The sequence below is a fragment of the Budorcas taxicolor genome, chromosome 5, assembly GCF_023091745.1.
Source record: "Budorcas taxicolor isolate Tak-1 chromosome 5, Takin1.1, whole genome shotgun sequence".
Lineage (NCBI taxonomy): Eukaryota > Metazoa > Chordata > Mammalia > Artiodactyla > Bovidae > Budorcas > Budorcas taxicolor.
This window is the reverse complement of record NC_068914.1, coordinates 145,518,253-145,537,039: the sequence shown is the minus strand read 5'-3', so window position 1 is coordinate 145,537,039 and position 18,787 is coordinate 145,518,253. Positions and strand designations below refer to the sequence as shown.

The window sequence follows — 18,787 nt, the reverse complement described above, 5'->3', positions numbered from 1 at the left end:
TTTTGGAACCCAAGAAAATAGTCTGAGGAACCCATTGTTTCCTCATTTATTTGCCATGAAATGTTGGGACTGGATACCATGATCTTTGTTTTTTGAATGTTGAGTTTTAAGCCAGCATTTTCACTCTCCTCTTTCACTTTCATCAAGAGGCTCTTCAGTTCCTGTTCGCTTTCTGCCATAAGGGTGGTGTCATCAGCATATCTGAGATTATTGATATTTCTCCTAACAATCTTGATTCCAGCTTGTGCTTCATCCAGCCCAGAATTTCACGTGATGTACTCTGCATATAAGTTAAATAAGCAGGGTGACTATATACAGTCTTGACGTACTCCTTTCCCAATTTGGAAACAGTCTGTTGTTCCATGTCCAATTCTAACTGTTGCTTCTTGACCTGCACACAGATTCATCAGGAGGCAGGTAGGTGGTCTAGTATTTCCATTTCTTTAAGAATTTTCCACAGATTGTTCTGATCCACAAAGTCAAAGCCTTTGGCATCGTCAGTGAAGCGGAAGTAGAGGTTTTTCTGGAACTCTCTTGCTTTTTCTATGATCCAACAGATGTTAGCAATTTGATCAATATGAAAAGGTAAAACTTAGTAGCTGAAGGAAAAAATATATACTTAATTTTGCTTATCACTTTGGGTCATTAATCAGGAAGAAACTCCGTTTGGCAGTCTCTCAGTGGGGTCTTTCAGTGCTGCAATTAGATGCCACCTGGAGCTGAAGTCATTAAAGACTTGACTGAACTCTGGTTCTGTAAGGAAATTCCCAGAACTAGTCTAAGGATAAAGGAACATCATGTTTTCAACTGAATTCAGAAAGAATTTACATATTCAGGAAGAAATGGGGCAGAAGGGGAACAGAGAAGGAAGGACACACACACACACAGATTAAAGCAAAATATTGATACTAACAATTAGAAACCCAGGTAAAGGTCATAAAGGGATTTTTACATTGTTTTCCCAACATTTTTATGTCTCAACATACATCAAAACTGAAACAATTAAAAGATGAAAGCAAGTCAAAGAGAATTCATTGCCAGGACACTGTCACAAAAATACTCATAACATCAAAAATAAAATACCTAGGAGAAATCCTAGTAGAAGATGGGCAAATTCTCTGAAATTCAGGATCTAACCGAATGGAGGGATGTATTATGTCAGTGATTTGAAAAACTCAACATTGTCAACATCAATCATCCTCAAATTTCTATGTCTACACTCAAATTTTAAAATCTAATCTCAGTGATACCCTTAAGCTTTTCTTTTGGTGAAAATGACAAGCTGACTTCTAAATTCATACAAAATACAAGCAACCAAAAATGAACAGCACAGTTGGTAAGAAAAGCAACAATATTAGAGGAGTTAATATAAAGTAACTCTGTAAATTAAAATTATTCAGACTAACTACAAAGTTTGAAATTCAGGGAGATAGTGAAGGACACAGAAGCCTGGTGTGCTGTAGTTCATGGGGTCACAAAGGGTCAGACGTGACTTAGCGATTGAACAACAACAACTATGAAGTTATGATAATTAAGAAAATGCAGTATTTGTTCAAGGATAGAAAAATGACAACATGGGACAGAATAGAGTGTCTCAAATAAGACAGACATACTTGCCCTTCTGCTTATGACAAAGGCAGCACTGCAGTGGGGAAGAGTCTTTTCAGAAAAAGATTCTGAGTCAATTGGATGTCCATATGAACCCTGACCCTTATCTGACACAGATATCAAACCCAGAAGGAATGCACAATATTATGCAAGAGAAAAATGATAAAATTTCCATAAGATACTCTTAGAGGATGTTTTTACAATCTTCGAGTAGACAGCAGCCCATCAGGCTCCACCGTCCCCGGGATTCTCCAGGCAACAACACTGGAGCGGGTTGCCATTTCCTTCTCCAATGCATGAAAGTGAAAAGTGAAAGTGAAGTCGCTCAGTAGTCTCCGACTCTTAACCACCCCATGGACTGCAGCCTACCAGGCTCCTCCGTCCATGGGATCTTCCAGGCAAAAATACTGGAGTGGGTTGCCATTTCCTTCTCCTTTAAAGAATATAAGAAACATTAAATGTACAGAAAAATGTGGTAAGTTATATTTACATAAGAAATGAGTCATCAAAGGATACCATTTCATTAAGAAAATGAAAATAAAAAACCATGGAAAACAAGTAACATGGAAAATAAGTAACACATATTTGCATCCAAAGACATTGTCATGGTAAGTTGTAATATCATATTTGTAATAGTCAAGAACTGGAAATAACTCAGATTTATACTGTCAGTAGAATGGTTCAGTACATGGCCATGTGATCATTCAAAGCATACTCTACTCTAATAAATTAAGTGCTACAATATACAACATCATGTGTGAAACCAAAACATAATTTTGAGTCTACGAAATTAGATACAAAAGATGAAACATACGGCATCATTTTACATAAAGTTCAAACATTGATGAAACTCTCTATGTTAGTAGAAGCTAGGTAAGTGCTTTTTGCCCTGTCGAGGAGGGAAGACACAGATACTAGGGTCAACAGTGACTGTGGTGCTGGGGACACTCTCTTTGCTGCTCTGGGCTGGGGTTCATACTGAGGTCTACACTTACTGTTCCTACATTGTTTTCTATGATTACATGTAAGCAACAATATTGCTTAAAAATATATTATTCCCCTTCACACTTCTTGCCCTGACCTGAAAAATGAATGAACAATGAGAAGATCCATATTTCACCACGAAATTTCTGACTTTGAAGCCCGTTTAACCTCACTCTCTACTCTTGGAGACATTTTACTCCAGGAGCATCCTGAGCACCAGTAGCCCTTCCCGCTCTCTTACCTGAGCAGATCACAGAGGCCGTGTTGCCATGGGAACAGTCAGGACCACCCAGGGCAGTCACAGGACAACTCCACAGGAAGGACTCTGCCCCTGAGCAGTGAAATCGGGCTGTTAGGATCTGATCACCTCCTTCCACCAAGTATGGTCCTCTGGGGGTGGAGATGGCAACTCCACAGCCGAGCTGATGACAGACAACATTGGCGTTAGCCAGACTCCAGTGGGAGGCACAGAGTGCTCTCCATTGTCCAGAAATGTTCATCTCCACCTGCCCCTCACATTGAGAGGAGCCGTTTGTCATGAGCCGGACTTCTGAGTATGCTGGTAGAAGAAGACAGAGTTTCAGCAAAATCACATGACTTTCTCACCTGAGCAGGGTGTTCACAGAGGTGAAAGGCCTGACCTGCATCTCACCTGAACAGACAACCTGAGCAGCTCCACTGTGGTGACAAGTGCCCCCTGGACAGGGCACTCTGGGGCAGACCCGCAGCTCAGGCTCCTCCCCCTCACACCTGAACTCTTCAGCCCAGACCCGGGCACTGGACTCTCTGAAGAGCTCATGTCTCAGGACAGACACAGCCTTGCCACACCCCAGCTCTGCACAGATGACCTGGGCAGTGGGGAGTGTGAAGTTCCCATCAGACACTGGGATCCAGGCTTCTCCAGAATACACTTCTACTCGCCCTGAGCAGGGTCCATCCCCTCCAGCCAGACGCACAAATCCTAAGAGAAACAAAGAACAACAAACCCAGTGAGTGTTCATGGTACTGACTTGGCAACTGGAAACCACACGTCACAGGCAGTGGAGTGAAAGTTTTTCGTTTTAGGAGTGGAGCATGTAGAGAGTCTTTGACAGTTAGTGTCCTAATTGAATTTTCATGAGCAGGTTTCTGATACTTTTGGATGCCAAAAAATTGCATGAATTCCTTCGGTGACCTCAGTGGTAAGGGAAATGAGTTAAGAAAACTCAGAGAGGCATAAAGAGAGAGTCCCAGCCATCTCTCTTGAAATTCTAGGATTTGCTGAAGAATCTGGGGGAGAGTGTGATCTCAATGGGAGTTTACCAGATAGCTGAGTTTCCACATTGTCTCCTATTAAAGGTTTTTCTTCTCAAACATGACTCATAGAAAATGCTAAGGGCTGATAATAATGGATTTTAATACTATCGTTGTACTAATTCTAACCACAGAAAAATATGCATTCTTCTCAAGCACACATGGCATAGTCTCCAGGCTAGGTTACAAATAAGCCTTAACAAATTCAAAAATATTAAAATAATTCCAAGTATCTTACATGACCATAATGGAATGGAACTAAAATTCAATAATGATCAGAAAACAGGATTCATGAATATATAAAAATTAAACCACACACTCATATTTTAAGATTGTTTTCCTATTTCTATAAAGAATGATATTTAGATAGGAATTGCATTAAATCTATAGATCACTTTGAGAACTACAGGCATTTTAGCAATACTAATTCTTGCAGGCCAGAAACACAGTGACTTTCCATTCATCATATTGTCTTTAATTTCTTTCACGGATGTTTTACAATTCTAAAAGAAGATGGCATGTTGCCAAAAAGAAGGAAGAAGAAGGAGAAGGAGGAGGAAATGAGCAAACAAGCCATAATTTAGAGAGTTCCAAGTTGAAAAAGCCTCAGTATGGATAACTATGCAAATATTTGTGGGAAACACTCGTTGAGTAGGTTGTTAGCATACTACATCACCCTCTGCTCCTCCCATCCACCACCTAAACTGCTATCCTTTCTCATTCCTCCCACTTCAGACAAGCAAACGCCATTTTAAAAGATACAGACGGATGGAAAAGAAAATCAGAAAGGGTAGCTACTGCTGAAGAAGTAGGGTGTAGGTGGGGTATATGGCATGCAAGGTGGGATCAAGGAAGTTTTGAAACTAAAGGAGGAAAATCAAAATAAGAGTTCATCATTTGGTCATCAAAGGAACACATTTGAACTGAATGAAGATAACCCAATGAAACAACTTTATTTAATTCATCAAGGACAATTCCCTGATTTCTGAGTGTGTTCTGATTATTTACTTCTGAAGTTCTTCCTGGTAAAGGACTGCTTAGTGATGCCCAACATCCAACCAAAAAATTATTAGAATTTCCAAAAGAGAGAAATGTAACCCATAACACATTTTTTAAAAACAATCAGACAGAAAAAGAGACACCAGTGTATAGAACAGTCTTTTGGACTCTGTGGGACCGGGAGAAGGTGGGATGATTTGGGAGAATGACATTGAAACATGTATAATATCATATAAGAAACGAATCACCAGTCCAGGTTTGATGCATGATACTGGATCCTCGGGGCTGGTGCACTGGGATGACCCAGAGGGATGGTATGGGGAGGGAGGGGGGTTCAGGATGGGGAACATGAGTATACCCGTGGCAGATTCATACAATTCAATACTGTAAAGTAATTAACCTCCAATTAAAATAAATAAATTTATATTATAAAAACAATCATTTAAAGCAGCTTCAGAAATTGCAGAAATGATTGAATTGGCTGAAGAGCTCCTTAAAACCCTAATACCAATATGCTTAATGAAGCAGAAAAATAAACAGGGAGAAAAACTAGGAAAAATAAACAAATGAGAATTCTGAAACTGAAAAATATAGTACTGGAATGAACAATTATTTAGATTAATTACGCAAGAGACTGGGCATTGCAGAATAAAAGAACTGGAAAGTAGAACACAGCAGTAGAGACGATCTAAATTAAACCAAAGAGAGCAAAAAGGCAGGAAAATATGAATGGAAACACAGTGGCATGTAGGAAAATATAAAAATATATAAAATATGTGTATTTGGAGATTCAGATTAAGGGATGTGCAGAAAAACATTTAAAAAAGATAAATGACATTTTCCCAAAGTTGTTGAAAACTGTAAACCCACTGATCCAAAAAGCTAAACAAACCCCAAACAAGATAATGAAACCATTCTCAGAAAACTTGACAATGTAATTAAGGAAATTCATTGGTAAGCAAACAAACAAAATATGTTAAGAGCAGCCAGGGAAGTTTGACACTTTATATACAGGGAACAAAAGGATAAGTATTATTTACTGACTTTTTGTTGGAGGCAATGAAAGTCAGATGACAATGTAAGAACATATTTAAAGTATTTGGATTGGGCATTTGTTACCCTAAAATTGAATCAGCTATGAAAATACTTTTCAAAACTGAATGAAAATTAAAATGATATACCTGTGGTGGATTCATGTTGATGTATGGCAAAACCAATACGATATCACAAAGTAATTAACCTCCAATTAAAATAAGTAAATTTATATTAAAAAAAAATAAAATAAAGTTATTTCAGGTAAATGAGAGATGATAGAATTGGAGGCCACCAGACACACACTACACAAAACTGCCTTAGGAAGTTCTTCAAGCTAAAGGGAGATGACGGCAGATGAAAACATGGATCCTCTCAAAGCTATAGAGACTGTGCTAAATGTTGACTCTCTATTAGAAGTTTTAAGGCAAAAATATTAGCAACAAACTATAAGATTCATAATAAATTGATAAATAGAATGTATGACAACGATAGCACCAATGACAAGAATAGAAAAGTGGAAGAAAAGTATAGTGACTGACATTGGATGTTGTGACATAATATCATTTCAAGGTAAAATGTAATTGAAGGTTAATAATTCAACATTGGGCTTTCCCGGTGGGTCAGTGGTGAAGACTCCACCTGACAATGCAGGAGACATGGGTTCAATCCGTGGTCTAGGAAAATCCCACATACCACAGAGCCACTAAGCCCGTGCACCACAACTAGTGAGCCTGTGCTCCAGAGCCCAGGGGCCACGCCTACTGAAGCTTGTGCCCCATAGAGCCTGTGCTCCACAGCAGGAGAGGCCACTGCAATGAGAGCCTCATGCTGCAGCTAGAGAGGAGCCTCTGATCTCCACAACTAGGGAAAAGCCCATGCAGCAGTGAAGACCCAGCCAGCAAAAAATAAAATTACTCTAAAAATTAAAAAAATTTAACATTATAATCACCAAAAAATATGATACGATTAATAAACCAATACAGTATTTAAATTAAAATGGTAAAATATACTCAAAAATTAAAATAAGAACAAAGATATAACATATAGCAGCTGATGCTGCTGCTGCTGCTAAGTCACCTCAGTCGTGTCCGAATCTGTGCGACCCCATAGATGGCAGCCCACCAGGCCCCCCGTCCCTGGAATTCTCAAGGCAAGAACACTGGAGTGTGTTGCCATTTCCTTCTCCAATGCATAAAAGCAAAAAGTGAAAGTGAATTTGCTCAGTCGTGTCTGACTCTTAGCTACCCATGGACCGCAGCCTACCAGGCTCCTCCATCCATGGGATTTTCCAGGCAAGAGTACTGGAGTGGGGTGCCATTGCCTTCTCCGACAAATAGCAGGCAAGTACACTTAAACCCAATTATGTCAATAATTACATTAAATGTGAATAATTTAAGTACTCCAAATAAAAAAACAAGATAATCAGACCAGATAAAATAAGACCAAACAATATACTATCTACAAACTTATATGTGTTTAAATATAAACACAGAAAGATACTAAAGAGGTAAATATTACATACCATGCAAACACAAATCAGAGAAAACTGTATGTAATATCTAAATTAATATCATACAAAGTCAGACTATAAGACAAAGAATTCATTCAGAGAAAAAGAAACATTTTATGATAATAAAATACAAAAGAAATTATATAGTATTGAAACTGGTGGGTTAAAAATAAAGTGATGCTTAGAGGAAAACTTAGAACCTTGATGCTTCCTTGATGATTACGTTAGAATAAAAATAGAAACAGAAGGAAATGATCCAAGACTCCACCTCAAGAATCTACAAAAGCAACCACAATCATAACTGAAAAAGAGGAATGAAAACTGAGCATAGAAATCAATTAAGAAGAAAGCAAATACACCAAGAAAATCAATACAGTCCATTAGTGATTCTCTTAAAAAGAACATTAACACAGATAATCTTCTAGCAAACCAATTAAGAAAAAAGAGGGAACACATTAGCAGCACCAGTAACAAAAGGAGGAATATCATTGTATGTCTTCCCAACATATAAAGATATGAGATATGACCCAGTGTTACTAATTTGAAAATTCGTTGTAAAATGGGCCAAGTCCTTAAAAACACATTACTTGTGAAACACAACTCACCGAAATCTGATATCAAAAAAAAGAGAAAAATATGAGTAAACTTATTTATTAAATAAACAGAATCCATATTATAACAATTTTCCACTAAGAAAACTGCCAGCTACAAATACTAGCACTTCCACAGAGCTCAGAAATGACTCCCAAAGCAGGATAAAGGAAGAGAGGGAGGGAAGGAATGGGGGCAGGGAGGAAGTGTAACACAGAGCCTGTGGTGAATGTACAAGTTGACTGCATCTTTCCAACCCTCCCCTCCTGCAATCCTTGCATCTTCATCCCCTCACCATTCTGCACTTCAGTACTGTAGTCCCTGGTGGCTCAGAAGATAATCAAGACTCTGCCTGCAATGCAGGAGACCCAGGTTTGATCCCTGGGTGAGGAGGATCCCCTAGAGAAAGAAATGGCCACCCACTCCAGTATTCGTGCCTGGTCCATGGGGTCACAAGGAGTAGGACAGGACTGAAGCAACTTGGAACGCTTGCACCACAGTCCTTCACAATTTGTGTGTTCCCTCCTAGATCTTCCACCTGAACTCCATGAAATCTCCTTGTTATTTCAAACAAGCTTCTCTACATTCTCCTCCGGTCATTGTTTCCACTCTAGATTTCTCCTAAACATGGTACTTCACTTCCAACAATCCACTACTGAGGCTGAAATTTCTCTTCCATACCTGACTCCTAAGGTTGAGCAGAAGAAACTCCAAGAGTTTTGATTAAGATAATGAAAACACATGCTATTCTAATCTTATTTCTGCTACATCACCACCACTTTGACTTATCGTCACATCATTAAAATATGTCTGAAAATACAGAAAAGACAGACCGGGGTGAGGAAACTACTGACAAAAAGAGAAATAGAAGGAACCTGGAACCGTTCATAAAAATGTGAGAGTCTAAGTTAGAGCAATGGTAGTGAGGGTGTACAAACCACAATCAGGGTTTAAATATTAGTTCAGCTCAGTTCAGTTCAGTTCAGTCACTCAGTCATGTCTGACTCTTTGCAACCCCATGAGTCACAGCACGCCAGGCCTCCCTGTCCATCACCAACTCCCGGAGTTCACCCACACTCACGTCCATCGAGTCAGTGATGCCATCCAGCTATCTCATCCTCTGTCGTCCCCTTCTCCTTTTGCCCCCAATCCCTCCCAGCATCAGAGTCTTTTCCAATGAGTCAACTCTTCACATGACGGGCCAAAGTATTGGAGTTTCAGCTTTAGCATCAGTCCTTCCAATGAACACCCAGGACTGATCTCCTTTAGAATGCACTGGTTGGATCGCATTGCAGTCAAAGGGACTCTCAAGAGTCTTCTCCAACACCACAGTTCAAAAGCATCAATTCTTCAGCACTATGCTTTCCTCACAGTCCAACTCTCACATCCATACATGACCACTGGAAAACCATAGCCTTTACTAGACAGACCTTTGTTAAATACCAGAGCACTTCCAATTCTCTACTTCTAAGTATATCTTAACTGGAATTAATAACAAGACATCATTTTTCTTAAGGTAACATTGGGAGTTCTAATTTAAAGTTTCAACATCACACACTCCATTTCCACTCAGATGCTGATTTATCAAAATATGGTAGAGACACCTGTAGCATTTCCACAAATTTATCTTCAGTTGGAACCATGATTATGACATTGTGACAGTGAGGAAGGGTACTTGAGATGCCAGATAACAGGTTTGTTTAAAACAAAAGTCTCTAACTAAAATTCAAATTAACCTTGAAAATAATTATTTTTAATAAGAATGATAGAGAATGGAAGAAAACCTTTTGAAGAGATGAATAGATTTACGACATAAATGCTGTAGTGGTTTCACAAATGCATGCTTATCAAGCAGTTTGGTATGTCAGACATACCTCAATAAAGTACTTTTTAAAAAGGAAAAGAATTGTTTCCTGAAGGGCATCAACTAGAATCATCAAAGATCTGCTGAAGGTGAGATTAGAAAAGATCACTTTTCCAATGATCTTCCTGTACATAAATACCCAAGAGCTGATTGGCTGTGGCTGTTAAGGACCTACTGCAGAGGTCTTCAGGGCTCCGTTGTCCCACCATCCCATTAGATGGGGTGATACTATCCTAAGTCCAGCTTTCTACCTTAGGGAATTCACTGTGATAACTGACAATATCTTCCTCCAACCCAGTTGTTCTGATGTGATTAATAACCTGGACATCCAATCTGCAATTGTGATAACAACTAGAAGCATCTCTGTCAAATACTGTGAGCACCCACTCACACCCTAGTTCCTGCATGCACCTTGGCATAGGTCAAACACACTTAGGTAGCACTGAGTAATTCTTAGGAGTCACATCAGGTCCTCTTAGTTTCAATTCAGTTCAGTTCAGTTCCTCAGTCATGTCTAACTCTTTGCAACACCATGGACCGCAGCATGCCAGGCCTCCCTGACTATCACCAACTTCTGGGGTTTTCTCTAACTCATGCCCATTCAGTTGGTGATGCCATCCAACCACCTCATCCTCTGTCATCCCTTTCTCCTCCCACCTTCAATCTTTCCCAGCATCAGGGGCTTTTCCAATGAGTCAGTTCTTCACATCAGGTGGCCAAAGTACTGGAGTTTCAGCTTCAGCATCAGTCCTTCCAATGAATGTTCAGGACTGATTTCCTTTAGAAGGGACTGGTTGGATCTCCTTGCAGTCTAAGGGACTCTCAAGAGTCTTCTCCAACACCAGTTCAAAATCATCAGTTCTTCGGTGCTCAGCTTCCTTTATAGCCCAACGCTCACATCCATACAAGACTACTGGAAAAACCACAGCTTTGACTAGACTGGTCTTTGTTGGCAAAGAAATGTCTCCGCTTTTTAATATGCTGTCTAGGTTGGTGATAACTTTTCTTCCAAGGACAAGTGTCTTTTAATTTCACGGCTGCAGTCACCATCTGCAGTAATTTTGGAGCCAAAAAAATAAATAAATAAACAGTCCGTTACTATTTCCACTGTTTCCCCATCTATTTGCCAGGAAGTGATGGGACCAGATGCTATGATCTTAGTTTCTGAATGTTGAGTTTTAAGCCAACTTTTCCACTCTCTTCTTTCACTATCATTAAGAGGCTCTTTAGTTCTTTGCCTTTGGCCATAAGTGTGATATAATCTGCATCTAAGGTTATTGATATTTCTCCCTACAATCTTGATTCCAACTTGTGCTTCATCTAGTCCAACATTTCTCATGATGTACTGTGCATAGAAGTTAAATAAGCAGGTTGACAACATACAGCCTTGATGTACTCCTTCCCCGAATTGGAACCAGTCTTTTGTTCCATGTCCAGTTCTAACTGTTGCTTCTTGACCTACATACAGATTTCACAGGATGCAGGCCAGATGGTCTGGTATTCTCATATCTTGAAGAATTTTCCAGTTTGCTGTGATCCACACAGTTAAAGGCTTTGGCATAGTCAATAAAGTAGAAGTAAATGTTTTTTGCATTTTCAGAGATCGAACGGATATTGGCAATTTGACCTCTGGTTCCTCTGTCTTTTCTAAATCCAGCTTGGATATCTGGAAGTTCACAGTTCATGGACCACAGCCTTGTCTAACTCAATGAAACTATGAGCCATGCCATGTAGGGCCACCCAAGACAGACAGGTCTTAGTGGAGAGTTCTGACAAGACATGGTCCATGGAAAAGGAAAGGCAAACCACTTCAGTATTCTTGCCTTGAGAACCCCAGGAACTCGTAGCTTCACTGCCTCTAATACATGATGCACTTCAGCTGCTGTGTTGTAAACTTCAAGAGTGCATTTTCCTGCTCCCTCAACATCCCTGCAAATGTGGTGTGAGCTCCCCACTCGATTCATCAAGTACACCAGTGTGATGAGATTTTCCCTGCCACAGGTCCCCCTTCTGGCCTCCTTGACTGACCTAGGGACATTTAAATGTACCACTGAATTTCTCTCACACCTTTTCCTGTGTAACTGCACCATGACTTCGGGTATGGTCACTTGTCCATGGGTCTTCACATGCCCTTTTGGAGTCACCATTGCTTGGTTGATCCTGTTCTATTGGCACATCACACACATACCAACCTGATGGAGTGTGGTGACTCTGACTTTTAGGACCAATGAGGATAATAAACCTTGTTGCCTACAACTCTCCTATGACACACCCCTCAATCAATGTAGACACACCCTACTGACCATTATGTCAAAGAATACAGGATAATTATCATGCTGAGACTATGTCACAGAGGTCAAATTCAGAAGCTGAATCTGTATGAAACTTTTTACCTCACCTCTGCCTCCTACAACACATCACAAAGACCCTTCACCCAAGCATGTTCTAAAGGCTCTATCCATAATCTCGAGTCATTCTGGTGATAAGACAGAGGCTTTTCCTGCTAGAGATCCCCACACAGACCACACAGGACTTACCTGAGCAGACTACTCCAGCATCCCAGTCGTGGATATAGCTATCATTACGATAGTCTTTAATATTAGAATGCTTACAGTCACTGACAGTTGACTCTACCCCTTTACATGAAGTATACAAAAGCCAAATGGGGCCAACTCCTGGTCCAAAATAAGCCTGTTTAGGAATACCAATGGCAACTCCACACCCCAGCTGTCTGCACGCTACAGATGCATCCTTCAAGCTCCAGCTGCCATCAGCCACTGTGCCCCATTCTCCCTGGTGCTTCACTTCCACTCTCCCCTCACAGCGGTGGGCTCCATCCTTCAGCCTCAGCTCCAGAGCTGCAAAAGAGACACATGACAGGAAAGATTTTAGGAGACTTAGAGTGGTACAATATTTAAAACATTAGCTCTCTGAGGAGCAAAACAGTGCATGGGGTATAGTATTTCCTGACCTCTGTAGTATAAGCATTCCCACCATGGCCAACTCTAAACCCCTAATATGCCAACACTGAACATGGAGTAGGAAGGGAGGCACCAGGTATTTCTTAGGAGCCTGTAGAACCAGCTCCAGGGACACCACCGAGGACAGGCCTTCAGAGAGTCTGGATGCTGCCCTCCCTGTAGATGCACCCAAGGCTCCTAGGGCCCAGCTTCCCCATCTCAGTTACAGCTCATGGCCCGGGATCCAGGGAGGAATCCTCCCTCTCCTTCCCTGTCCATAGGGAGCATCTCATCCAGCCTAGGAACAGAGAGCTGGGGTAACAGGCTCTAAAATGTCCTGGTTATTCCTGCCACCTGGTGTTCATATCTTTGTGTAATTCCACACTCCAATGTACCTGTAACACGCATCTAACAAACGGAATTTAACAAAAGTGATCAGATGTCACTTTAGCGATTAAGTCATAAGATGACTCTGGTTTCTGCATATAAAAAGGAGTTCATTAGTAGGAACATCATAGATGGAGACATTACCAGTGTTCAGTTCAGTTCAGTTCAGTCACTAGGTCGTGTCTGATTCTTTGAGACCCCATGGACTACAGTACGCCCGGCCTCCCTATCCATCACCAACTCCCGGAGTTTACTCAGACTCATATCCATTCGTCAGTGTTGCCATGCACTCATCTCATCCTCTGTCATCCCCTTCTCTTCCCACCTTCAATCTTTGCCAGCATCAGAAGACTATTTAAAAAAAAAAAAAAGAAAAAACAAAGAACTAACCAAATATTTTGTGATTCTCTGATGGCTCAGTTGGTAAACAATCCACCTGCAATGTAGGAGACCCCGGTTCAATTCCTGGGGCAGGAATATCTGCTGGAGAAGGAACAGGCTACCCACTCCAGTTCTTTTGGTCTTCTCTTGTGGCTCAGGTGGTAAAGAATCAGTCTGCAATGCTGAGGACCTGGGTTTGATCCTTGGGTTGGGAAGACCCACTGGAGAAGGGAAAGACTACCCACTCCAGTAAGGCCTGGAGAATTCCATGGACTGTGTACCCATGAGGTCACAAAGAGTCAAACATGACTGAGTGACTTTCACTTCTTCAATTCCTCAACCAGATATTTTGAAGCTGAACAATAAATGAATGGGCTTCCCAGGTGGCGCTAGTGGTAAAGAACCTGTCTGCAAGTGCAGGAAATGTAAGAGACTTGGGCTCAATCCCTGGGTCTGGAAGATCCCCTGGAGGAGTGCATGGCAACCCACTTCAGTATTCTTGCCGGGAGAATGCTATGGACAGAGGAGCCTGGTGGGCTACAGTCCATAGGGTCACAAAGAGTCAGACATGACTGAGGTGACTTAACATGCACAATACAATGAGTAAACTGAAGAATTCAACACAGAGACTCAACAACAGACTTGACCAAGGGATAGAAATAGAAAAAAGAATCAATGTGTTAGAAGAAAGAAAGTTGAAAGCATCCAAATAGAGGAGCCAAAAGAGAATGAAAGGAATATAGAAAGCCAGTGGACACCATAAAGAGAAAAAAAAAAAATGTATGGACTGGAGTCATAGCAGAAGAAATGAAGGAGAAAAGAATTAAGGGCTGAGGACTTCCTTGGTGGTGTAGTGGTTAAGAATCCACCTGCCAGTGCAGGGGACATGGGTTCAATCCCTGGTCCACGAAGACTCCACATGCCGCAGAGCAGCTATGCCAGCGTGCCCCAGCTGCTGACCCGTGCGCACCCAGAGCCTGTGCTCTGCACCAAGAGAAGCCCCTGCAGTGAGAAGCCTGTGCACTGCAGCGAGGAGCAGCCCCTGCTCACCGCAGCTAGAGAAAGCCCGCGGGCGGCAAGGAGACCTAGCACAGCCAAAACTGAATAATTAAAACAGAAAGACAGGCTGTGAATTTCCAAACCTGGGGAAAGATCTGGACATCTAAGTTCAAGAAGCTAATAAGTCACCCCAAAATTTCAAGCCAAAACAACCTTCTCCAAGACTCACAGAGTAAACTGTTCAAATGCAAAGAGAAAGAGAGAATTCTAAAAGTCTAAAGAGTAGAAAACAATTCTGTCACCCAAGAGGACTCCCATAAGGAGATCAGCGGATATATCCAAAGAAACCTTGCAGACAACGACAGAAGGATATGTAACATGCTCCACTCTCACTCAGGGGAAAGCAGCTCCAGGGAGGGACAGGAGAGGGCACGAGAGAAAGGGCTCCCTACAGAGTCACCGCAGATCCTGGGAGGGCAAAGGACCGTCCCAGGCCCCCAGCACATCAGGAAATGAGTCACGGGGACCAAGGCAGGGACTTGGGAACTTATACACGTGGGGCTACACATCAACTGATCTTTACAAACAGAGGGACAAGTCGTTCATTGGAAGGACTGATGTGGAAGCTGAAACTCCAATACTTTGGCCACCTTATGTGAAGAGCTGACACGTCTGAAAAGACCCTGACACTGGGAAAGAGAGAAGATGGGAGGAGAAGGGGACGACAGAGGATGAGATGGTTGGATGGCATCACCGACTCAATGGACATGAGTTTAGGTAGACTCCAGGAGTTGGCGATGGGCAGGGAGGCCTGGCGTGCTGCGGTCCATGGGATCACAGAGTCAGACACCAGTGAGCAACTGAACTGAACAGACAAGAGGGCCCCTCTCCTGGATGCGGGCTTCTCTGCTCCCTAATAGACACCTGGTGGGAACAGGTGAGGCCAGCAGCCAGAGCCTCTCACAGAGCCCAGTGCTGGGCAGACATGGCAACAAGCAGAGGGGAGCCCGAGAGATGGGGCAGAGGAGCCAGATGGGGGTGAGAGGCAGGTCGGTGTACGATTATCTCTGATCCAGTTACATGCAGCGGCCGTGACACCCAGCCCTGTGGACACCCTGTGTGCTTCACAGACCAACGGACTCAGTCCCTGCTCAGCAGCTCTGTTCCTCTCACACAGACAGGCTCCACCTCCCCTCACACACACACACACACACACACACACACACACACACAGGCTCACACACTCCCCCAACACACACACAGGCTCACACACTCCCCCCCCACACACGCAGGCTCACACACCCTCACACACTTCTCACTCACCCACACTCACCCACACATACTCCTCACACACCTTAATACATCACTTGCACACTCCTCACACGCTCCACAAACACATACACTCTTCACACCCACATACACCCTCACACATACACACCCTCACACACACACACACACACACTGTTCACACCTTCACACACACACACACTCTTCATACCCTCACACACACACACCCTCACACACTCCTCACCTGCACACATACACACACACACACACAATCACAGAGCCTACAGGAGCGAAGACACAGGAAACACGGGGATCCAGGGGCAGTGCTCACACACCAGGCACGTGGAGCGTGTGGGAGCAGCTCAGAGTCCCCGCTGGGGTCAGACACTGGACCTTCCACACACTGGGAGCCACTGGGACCCTAGAAGCTCCCTGAAAACAAGGGAGACAGTGGAGGGGACTTAGGCTTACCCAGCTCAGTCCAGACCAAACCTCAGTGCTCTGTAAAATCTGCCGCTATGACCAATAGACCCCCCATAGGAGAGGGACCAGTATTCACATCAGCATGGTTCTTTTTTGGTCAGAAACACTGAGGCTCAGCTCCAGAACTCCAGACACCTGCCTGCTGTGGACCCAGGACAGAGGGGCGGTTCTTACCTTGACCACCCACTACGGTGCCGAGGAGGAGGACACAGAGTCCCCGCAGGGAGAGGTGTCTGCCCAGAGCCATCCTGACCCCACGTCCTCAAGGTCACAAACAGCTGCAGGATCAGCCTGCAAGGAGGCGTCAGGGTGCCGACCGGGGTCTATATAGACCACCCCTTACACCCTCCCTCCTGAGAGCCAATAGCGACACCTCTCACCATTTCAGGCACTATCGGAGGCTGCATCTGCCACTTTCTGAAGCTCAGACACCAATGAGCTTCTGAATCTTCAACATCTCCTTATATGAGCAACACGGTCCTTTAACCTCCTGCTTCTGTAGTCCTAAGAGCTGGGTCCCACTGGGTAGAAACGGTTCATCGAAAATCATGAGTGCCTTTCTCTCCCCTGATCACTCTGGTCAATATCTGAAGACTGTGAGATCTCACAGGGACTGCGTGTAGGATATGTTGACCCATGGAGAATAACTTCTGTAGAATCAAGTATTGATCTTCCCCGGCACTGAGCTCAGGGTGGAAGCAGAGAACTAAAATAAATCTTTTTTTTTTTTTTTAAGTTTTTAGCTTTTTAATTTGATGTATAGCATACCTACAAAAAAGTGTCAAAAGCATAAATTTTCAGGTCAGTGAATTATCTTAAATTGAAAATCAATATGTGCATAAATAAGTAAGTAAAGTCACTCAGTCGTGTCCGACTCTTTGTGACCCGGTGAACTACAGCCCACCAGGCTCCTCAGTCCATGGGATTCTCCAGGCAAGAATACTGGAGTGGGTTGCCATTTCCTTCTCCAGGGGATCTTCCCGACCCAGGGATCGAACCTGGGTCTCCCGCATTGGAGGCAGACACTTTAACCTCTGAGCTATCAGGGAAGCATATATATGCATATATATGCATATATATGTTTTTGAGAAGCACACCTTGAAATATGAGTGTATTTATCAGGTCAGCAGAAAATGAGGACCAGGAGTACAGGAATTCACAGGTGACTGTGAAGGCATGAAGTGATACCCATCAAGCTGGGGACATGAGATTGCAGGGTTTTCCCCTGTCTCAGAATGCTCTGGAGACTGGGTCCTGGAGCAAGTGCCTGCATGCTCAGTCGTGTCTGACTCTTTGCAACCCATGGACTGTAGCTCGCCAGCCTCCTCTGTCCAATGGATTTCCCAGGTGAGAATACTGGAGGGGGTTGCCATTTCCTTCTAAAGGGATCTTTCTGACTCAAGGATCAGATCTGCTTCTCCTGCATTGGCAGGCGGGTTCCCTATAGGGACATTCAGACGGGTTATATCCCTTTCCCTTTATTGCATTTCATTTCATGTGAAGTATCTCTTTCAGCTAGTCACTAAATGATGCTGACAGAGAGAACGAGATTGCTCTTAAAGGAAACAAAGAGAAGGTAGGAGTCGTCAATCAACTCTAGCCCACCAAAATAGGAGCAGGGACCTCTAGAAGAAAACATGGGCCTTCACTGATGGCTCAACAGGAAAGAATCTCCCCACAAAGCAAGAGACGTGGATTCGATCCCTGGGTTGGGAAAATCCCCTGGAGAAGGAAATGGCAACCCACTCCAGTATTCTTGCCTGGAGAATTCTGCAGACAGATTGGCCTGGCCAGCTAGAGTCCACAGTGTCAAAATGAGTTGGGCACGACTAAGTGACAAAACAACGAAAACACGAAAATTCTACTTAAGAAAGACTAAAGTTTTCTAAACCTCACATGTACCTCCTTTATATGCTGAGAGTATGGTTTGATAAGAATCAGGATACATTTGTATTATAAAACCATAACTAAAGAAGACGCAAAATATAATTTAAGGGAACAGCTCCAGAGAGATGGGGAAATAGAAAGTCTGCTACATGATAGCTGCAGGCGCTGGGCAAAGAAGTGGTGAGTGAAGCAGAGAAGAGAAAGGGGTTCATGCTGCCTGAAACCACCAATGAACCCACCTCCTCTGTTCTGCATTTAAGAGGAAAGGTGGTGGCAAGAATGGAAGCCCAGGTGGGTTGAGGGGACAGATCCAAGCAGAAGGGATGGTGTCCAGTGTAGCCATTGCTGCCTTGTTCTGTTTGCACTCATCAAAGAAGCTCCCAGATGCTGCCCCAGAAGGTACCCCAGGGATGAATAGAGAGACTGAGAAGGGCCATAAGGGATGCAAGACAGAGCTCCCCCATCGAAACTCAAGGTCACTAATGTGCTGCCCCCTTTCCTCATGCCCCCTCAGGCTCA

The 18,787-nt window shown here is 43.0% G+C and overlaps 1 pseudogene; it reads right to left on the bottom strand.

Annotated features, from left to right (window-relative positions):
- Positions 1-16,628, bottom strand: part of LOC128048492 (antigen WC1.1-like) — a 51,001-nt pseudogene extending 34,373 nt beyond the window's left edge.
- Positions 16,629-18,787: the final 2,159 nt, after the last annotated feature.